The sequence below is a fragment of the Eumetopias jubatus genome, unplaced genomic scaffold (assembly GCF_037043125.1).
Source record: "Eumetopias jubatus isolate StellerSeaLion01/CBP00866 unplaced genomic scaffold, mEumJub1_p1.0 scaffold_2, whole genome shotgun sequence".
In the NCBI taxonomy this organism is placed as follows: Eukaryota; Metazoa; Chordata; class Mammalia; order Carnivora; family Otariidae; genus Eumetopias; species Eumetopias jubatus.
This window is the reverse complement of record NW_028274808.1, coordinates 84902531-84910286: the sequence shown is the minus strand read 5'-3', so window position 1 is coordinate 84910286 and position 7756 is coordinate 84902531. Positions and strand designations below refer to the sequence as shown.

General features: G+C 44.9%; 1 pseudogene; it reads right to left on the bottom strand.

The window, feature by feature from the left end:
* Nucleotides 1-5648: 5648 nt before the first annotated feature.
* On the bottom strand, nucleotides 5649-7550 carry LOC114208174 (forkhead box protein K2 pseudogene; annotated as a pseudogene).
* Nucleotides 7551-7756: the final 206 nt, after the last annotated feature.

The following is a 7756-nucleotide window of genomic DNA, read 5'->3' as shown; positions in this document are numbered from 1 at the left end:
TCCCAGGGGAATTCTATCAGACATTTCAAGAAGAATTAATACCTCTTCTTCAGAAACTGTTCCAAAATAGAAATGGAAGGAAAACTTCCAAACTCGTTTTATGAGGCCACCATTACCTTGATCCCCAAAACAAAGACCCCATCAAAAAGGAGAATTACAGACCAATATCCTTGATGAACATGGATGCAAAAATTCACCAAAATACTAGCCAATAGGATCCAACAGTACATTAAAAGGATTATTCACCATGATCAAGTGGGATTTATTCCTGGGCTGCAAGGCTGGTTCAACATCCGCAAATCAATCAACGTGATACAATACATTAACAAAAGAAAGAACAAGAATCATATGATCCTCTCAATAGATGCAGAAAAAGCATTTGACAAAGTACAGCATCCTTTCTTGATCAAAACTCTTCAGAGTATAGGGATAGAAGGTACAGACCTCAATATCATAAAAGCCATCTATGAAAAACCCACAGCGAATATCATTCTCCATGGGGAAAAACTGAGAGCTTTCCCCCTAAGGTCAGGAACATGGCAGGGATGTCCACTCTCAGCACTGCTCTTCAACATAGTACTAGAAATCCTAGCCACAGCAATCAGACAACAAAAAGAAATAAAAGGCATCGGAATCAGCAAAGAAGAAGTCAACCTTCACTCTTTGCAGATGATATACTTTATGTGGAAAACCCAAAAGACTCCACCCCCAAAACTGCTAGAACTCATACAGGAATTCAGTAAAGTGGCAGGATATAAAATCAATGCACAGAAATCAGTGGCATTCCTATACATCAACAAGACAGAAGAAAGAGAAATTAAGGAGTCGATCCCATTTACAATTGCACCCAAAACCATAAGATACCTAGGAATAAATTTAACCAAAGAGGCAAAGTATCTATACTCAGAAAACTATAAAATACTCATGAAAGAAATTGAGGAAGATACAAAGAAATGGAAAAATGTTCCATGCTCATGGATTGGGAGAACGAGTATTGTGAAGATGTCAATGCTACCTAGAGCAATCTACACATTCAATGCAATCCCCATCAAAATGCCATCCACTTTTTTCAAAGAAATGGAACAAATAATCCTAACATTTGTATGGAACCAGAAAAGACCCTGAATAGCCAGAGGAATGTTGAAAAAGAAAAGTAAAGCTGGCGGCATCACAATTCCGGACTTCCAGCTCTATTACAAAGCTGTCATCATCAAGACAGTATGGTACTGGCACAAAAACAGACACATAGATCAATGGAACAGAATAGAGAGCCCAGAAATGGACCCTCAACTCTATGGTCAACTCATCTTCGACAAAGCAGGAAAGAATGTCCAATGGAAAAAAGACAATCTCTTCAACAAATGGTGTTGGGAAAATTGGACAGCCACATGCAGAAGAATGAAACTGGACCATTTCCTTACACCACACACAAAAATAGACTCCAAATGGTTGAAAGACCTAAACGTGAGACAGGAGTCCATCAAAATCCTAAAAGAGAACACAGGCAGCAATGTCTTCGACCTCAGCCACAGCGACTTCTTCCTAGAAATATCGCCAAAGGCAAGGGAAGCAAGGGCAAAAATGAACTATTGGGATTTCATCAAGATAAAAAGCTTTTGCACAGCGAAAGAAACAGTCCACAAAACCAAAAGACAACTGACAGAATGGGAGAAAATATTTGCGAATGACATATCAGATAAAGGGCTAGTATCCAGAATCTATAAAGAACTTATCAAACTCAACACTCAAAGAACAAATAATCTAATCAAGAAATGGGCAGAAGACATGAACAGACATTTTTCCAAAGAAGACATCCAAGTGGCCAACAGACATATGAAAAAGTGCTCAACATCGCTCAGCATCAGGGAAATCCAAATCAAAACCTCAATGAGATACCACCTCACACCAATCAGAATGGCTAAAATTAACAAGTCAGGAAATGACAGATGTTGGCGGGGGTGCGAAGAAAGGGGAACCCTCCTACACTTTTGGTGGGAATTCAAGCTGGTGCAACCACTCTGGAAAACAGTATGGAGGTTCCTCAAAAAGTTGAAAATAGAGCTACCATATGATCCAGCAATTTCACCACTGGGTATTTACCCCAAAAATACAAATGTAGGGATCTGAAGGGGTACGTGCACCCCGATGTTTATAGCAGCAATGTCTACAATAGCCAAACTGTGGAAAGAGTCAAGATGTCCATCGACAGATGAATGGATAAAGAAGAAGTGGTATATATGTACAATGGAATATTATGCAGCCATCAAAAAGAATGAGACCTTGCCATTTGAAACGACGTGGATGGAACTGAAGGGTGTTATGCTGAGTGAAATAAATCAATCAGAGAAACACATGTATCATATGACCTCACTGATATGAGGAATTCTTAATCTCAGGAAACAAACTGAGGGTTACTGGAGTCGGGGGTGGTGGGAGGGATGGGGTGGCTGGGTGATAGACATTGGGGAGGGTATGTGCTATGGTGAGCAGTGTGAATTGTGCAAGACTGTTGAATCACAGATCTGTACCTCTGAAACAAATAATACAATATATGTTAAAAAAAAAAAAAGAAGATAGCAGGAGGGGAAGAATGAAGGGGGGGAATTCAGAGGGGGAGATGAACCATGAGAGAGGATGGACTCTGAAAAACAAACTGAGGTTTCTGGAGGGGAGAGGTGTGGGAGAGTGGGTTAGCCTGGAGGGTGGGTGATGGGTATTAAAGAGGGCACGCTCTGCATGGAGCACTGGGTGTTATACACAAACAATGAATCATGGAACACTACATCAAAAACTAATGATGTATGGTGATTAACATAACAATAAAAAATTAAAAAAAATTTGGTTTATATCACAATGAGAGGTAAAAACACTGGATGGGTTTGAATAGAGAAGTGACAAGGTCTGACTTAGTCATTTAACCACAATATTCTGGCTGTTTGTAAGTGACTTTAAATTTGTTGTTGTTTGTCTTCTCCTCATGGATACTCAGAGAAAACTTAAATTTTTTTTATCCTGAAGTATAAAAACTTTCTCAGCATATGCATATTAGTTGTGGTGGTTTTATGTTACTATTTTCTGTAACATACTATATGCTTTTGACTCACAAATTTAGTTCTTTCTTCATTTGGGGAAAGTTTTCTTCTGTAACATCTTTTAATGTTTTTTTAATTTCCTGTACTATTTCGTATTTCAGGGGCACCCTTCATCAGTTTGTTGAAATGCTGGTGTTTGCCCTCCTGCTATCATTTCTGTTTTACATCCTTCCCTATCTTTGCTTCCTCTGTATTTGGTCTATAATTTTCTCAAAACTATCCCCCACATATCAGAATTATTTTTCTCTCATTTTCCTTACTTCCTGCTTCATATTTATTTATTGTTTCCTAGCTGTCTGTGGTCTTCAACTTTTTTCATTGCCTTTATCTTTAAAATTTTCTATTGTGTTATTTATTTTTCCTCTGACATCTTATTACATAGATAATTTTCTTTATTTTCTGTCATAATGCAATGTCTAAACATCTAATTTCTTGGCGTATGCTTATTCTAGAAAAATTTTTTAAACTTGTTCCATTTTTTATTTTTTATTTTTCCTGCTCTAGTATTTTTGTGTTGTTGATGAGCCTTTTGTATTTATGCTTTTCATTTTTGAAAGGGGATGGTGCTGTCTAGGCCTTTTCATTGCCCTAAGTGGGTTCGGTTGTTCCTATTTTGCTCCCTTCTGTTTTCACCTGGGTCCTCTTTGCACCCTCATCTTATAATGTGAGCTTGAGGCAAGGTGTGATGTGTAATATTGTGTAATGTTGCCTTCTGTTTCTGAGGGGATAGTTGCTAGAAAGAACACTTACACCTATAAGGGACCTCAATTTTATGTTTCTGTTTCTTTCTTTATGGTTATTATTATTATTATTATTTTGAAAAGGGTGTGCAGTATAAGACTGAATCTTTTTTTCACATGAGGTAGGACAGTTCTGTTGTTTTAAACACACACAACACTTAGGAGGCTTGTTTTACTTAGAGTGGAAAATTATGCCAGGAACAAAGTCAACAAAAAGAAACAAACCACAGGGACCCCTGTGGTGGCTCAGTCAGTTAAGCATCTGCCTTCAGCACAGGTCATGATCCCAGGGTCCTGGGATCCAGTCCTGCATCCGGCTTCTTGCTCAGTGGGAAGCCTGCTTCTCCCTCTCCCTGCCGCTCCGCTGCTTGTGTACTCGCTCTCTGTCTCTCTGACAAATAAATAAAATCTAAAAAAAAAAAAAAAATACGGTAAGAATACTTAAAAAAAAAAAAAGAAACCACAAAAAGTATCAGGAAAGAACCAATTAAGTGCAGCTCCAAGAATCCAGCAGTGCTTTGGGTCATGGTTACATGCAGCTCGGTGTGGATGTCTGTCTGTGTGTCCATCCTGCATACTGAGCTGGAGGTGCACGACATGCATCAGGCGCCTGCTCTAACATGGAGCACCTGCAGATATCCTCAAGTAGCTCCATCTGAACAGGACAAACAAAAGGAGATCATTCCATAGGCTGAAAACAAACAACAAAACCAAAACGACACTTTCTTTTCTCCCAAATGAAACCAACATGAAAGGTCCTGTGTGATTCCAAAATTTCCAGAGTAGAAACGGAATGATCTGAAATGTCAAAGACCCCATTATTTTGTAAAGAAAGTATACCTCAAAATATTCCAGTTCCCCACGAGAACAACAAGATACTGCCTTCTCTACCAGTGCCAATGCCAAGGGTCTGGGGAGGGCAGCAGGGAGGGCTCCCACCCTGTCCCTGCAGCTCTGCCTGCCCCAGGCGCTGCCCTCACTGAGGACCACGAGTCTCTGCTCCCGGTTACAAGCTGAGCTCAGAGTGGGGAGGCGCTTCTGGAACCAGGCTTTGTTGCAGGTAGTTTTGTTCAGGTGTGATTTCTTTCTTTAAGGAGTTTGAAGGCCATCTACATTTTTGTGTTTTCAGTGCTGAGGTGAAGTCCAACTGCAGGGCCCTCTACCCTCCGAGACAATATGCTTCCAGCATAGGTGAGAGACAGTGTCTCCTTTTGGCACCAGAGAGTTAATATAAAAGAAAAACTGTCCTGATGGAGTAAACAGTTACACAGGAGCTGGAGGCAAGGACAGTGATAAATAGGTTACACATTAGAATCCGGAGGCAAAACATCCTGACTTTGCAGCTTACAAGACCCTGGGGCTAACAGACCAAGAACCGCTGGTGTAGAGCCTGCCTCCCCTCTTACTCCTCTGCTCTGGGGTAACCCCTAGACTCATTACAATGCATTTGCATGGCGGTTTTAGTCCCACAAGGAGGTTCCCATAGAAACCTTGTAGGTTTCTCCCAACCTGTGGGAGGAGTTCCCCAAATGATTGGAAGCAGCCTCTATTAGAGACCACCCTGTCCGTGATCCAAGACATCCCCCCCCATAAAAAGAAAGTACCCCTGTAGCCTCAGGGCAGTTGCCACCTCTGGGCCTGCCCACTCTTTCTTCTTGAGAGTGTACTATCCTTAAGAAACTGCTTTGTGCTTGCTGCCTTCCTTCTGGCTGTCTTTCTTTGAGCGTGGATCCCCATGTAAATCTTTTCGAGGGGAATCCAAGAACTGCAACCTCCATTCACACAGCGCAGGTTCTCCTGGTGGTAATAGTCCCAGTCACTCATTTGGGATGTCCTTCTCCCTGTTGGCCGCCGGCTGTGGTCCACACTCAGGGCGAGGAAGATGCTCGTGCTGTCTTCCGTCTTGAATTGTCTCTGCTCTGGCCGCTCTGACTGGTCGCCCTTCTCGTGCTCTGTGGGCAAAGAGGCCGACACCGACGCATGTGTTGCCAGCTTGTGCAGAGGACTCACCACTGCATTGTTCACCTGGTCGCCACTGGCAGCCAGGATTGGCACCGTGTGAGTCCCGTTTTGTGTTAGGGTTTTTTGGGCAACCGGTACCGGACCTGGAGGTTCCTGTTATACTACGGTGACTGTCTGGACAAGGGGTGGTCTGTGACGTCTGAGTGGTCCGGCCAGCAGTGCCTCGTGTGGCACGGCTAACTGCCAGAATAGGTTCTACGTTCACCTTTACTTCTTTGTGATCTCCATTCTCTTGCAGCTGTGCCTTAGGAGGGGCCAGCATGGCCCCCTGAGTGACCATAGCCTGGCCGGCGACAGTGTATGTGTTTGCTGGGGCCAGGCTGGCCCTGCTGGTGATAGACACAGCTGGGATCTGATGGATGACGTGCACAACAAGCTGCCAGGAGGCCGAGGTGGTCACGAGGCTGTGACTGTGTAGGTGACAGGCCTGATGGTTGGTGGCAGCTGCTGCTACATGGCAATTAAAAGGGGCCAGCTAGACAGCCTCGTGTGCTCTGGGCAGACGGGGCCTCTTGGATGACAGCCAGTTTGGACTGTGAGGTGCCAGGCTCAGGCTCCAGGGGGTGGGGGCAGTGAACCTTCTCTTAAGAGGCTCTTGGGGGTGTGGGCACCACTGCAGTGAGCAGACAGCACTCCAGTGTGATTGGGAGAGGCTGGGGCCCTTCTAGATGAGAGAGGTCCCAGGGCGGGTTTTGAAGCAAGGCCACGCCCCTAAGCCGTCTTTTCCTAGGAGCCTGCTGTATTAATTTGCTTTCAGAGCTAGGATCTATCCTCTGGAATAAGCCTTTGCCTGGTTCTTCCTGGGAACCTGGTATTTTGATGAAATAACGATTCAGAGAGATTGCAGCAAATTGAATTCTGCCAGTCCTTGTCCACAGTCCTGTAGTATGGATAATTTTTAGTGATGAATAAATTCTATTTAGGGTGAGTTGTTTATCAGGACCCATTGTAATTGCTTGTACAATCAACTGTGAGGAGGAATAAGGTGGCTTTGAATCCTCTTCTGGGCTTTCTCCACCAGAAGCTTCCTTTTCATTTTCTGGCTGCAAGTTGGCGGCCATTAAATTGAGGTCATCTGGTATCACACAGCCCATTTTGTACCCCGAAAGGTCTGCTCCTGGGAGGCTGGATGAGCAGGCATTTGCAGCACTGACGCCTTGCGTGGGGGAGGGAAGGGGACTGATGAAGTGGGCCCTGGTGTCTGGAATGTTGATGGCCAGGGGCAAGATGTGGGCCAGCACCGCTTGACCCCAGAGCCTCCTGCTACTCCCTCTTGTCATTGGACAGGGCAGTGAACGTGATCTTGATGTTTGTGCCTGGGAACCTGAACGTGCATGCGCGGGAGCTGCCCCGGCCTCAGCTGACGCCTCCGGAACACGCTGCGCTCCAAGGCGCCATTCTCGCTGAGGCAGCGCGGGAAGTGGTTTGGGGCGTGAGGCTGTCGTGGTGACGCAGCGAGATGAAGCTCGAGTGGCCCATGTTCACATCCACTGAGCCCTGCAACAAGTTGCCCGGTGATCACCGACTGCTTCTTCATCAGGTACTGGAACTCGTGGACCTGGCGGCACGCCAGGTCCCAGTAGTGGGGTGGGACCAGCCCTGGGCCTGCGAGTGTCCCCGGCAGCCTTCCATGGCAGCCATGGAGCTGAGGGACGCATGAGGATGCCTGGTGAGCGGCGAGTGAAGGCTTCTCCATAGTATTGATTCATTGACTGATTCATAGATTTATTTATTTATTTTAGAGAGAGAGGGAGAGCATAGAGGGAGGGGCATTGGAAGAGGGAGAGAGAGTCTTAATTGGACTCAGCGCTGAGTGCGGGGCTGGGTGGGGCTGAATCTCACCACCCTGAGGTCAGGACCTGAGTGGAAACCCAAGAGTCCGAGGCTTAACCAACTGCGCGA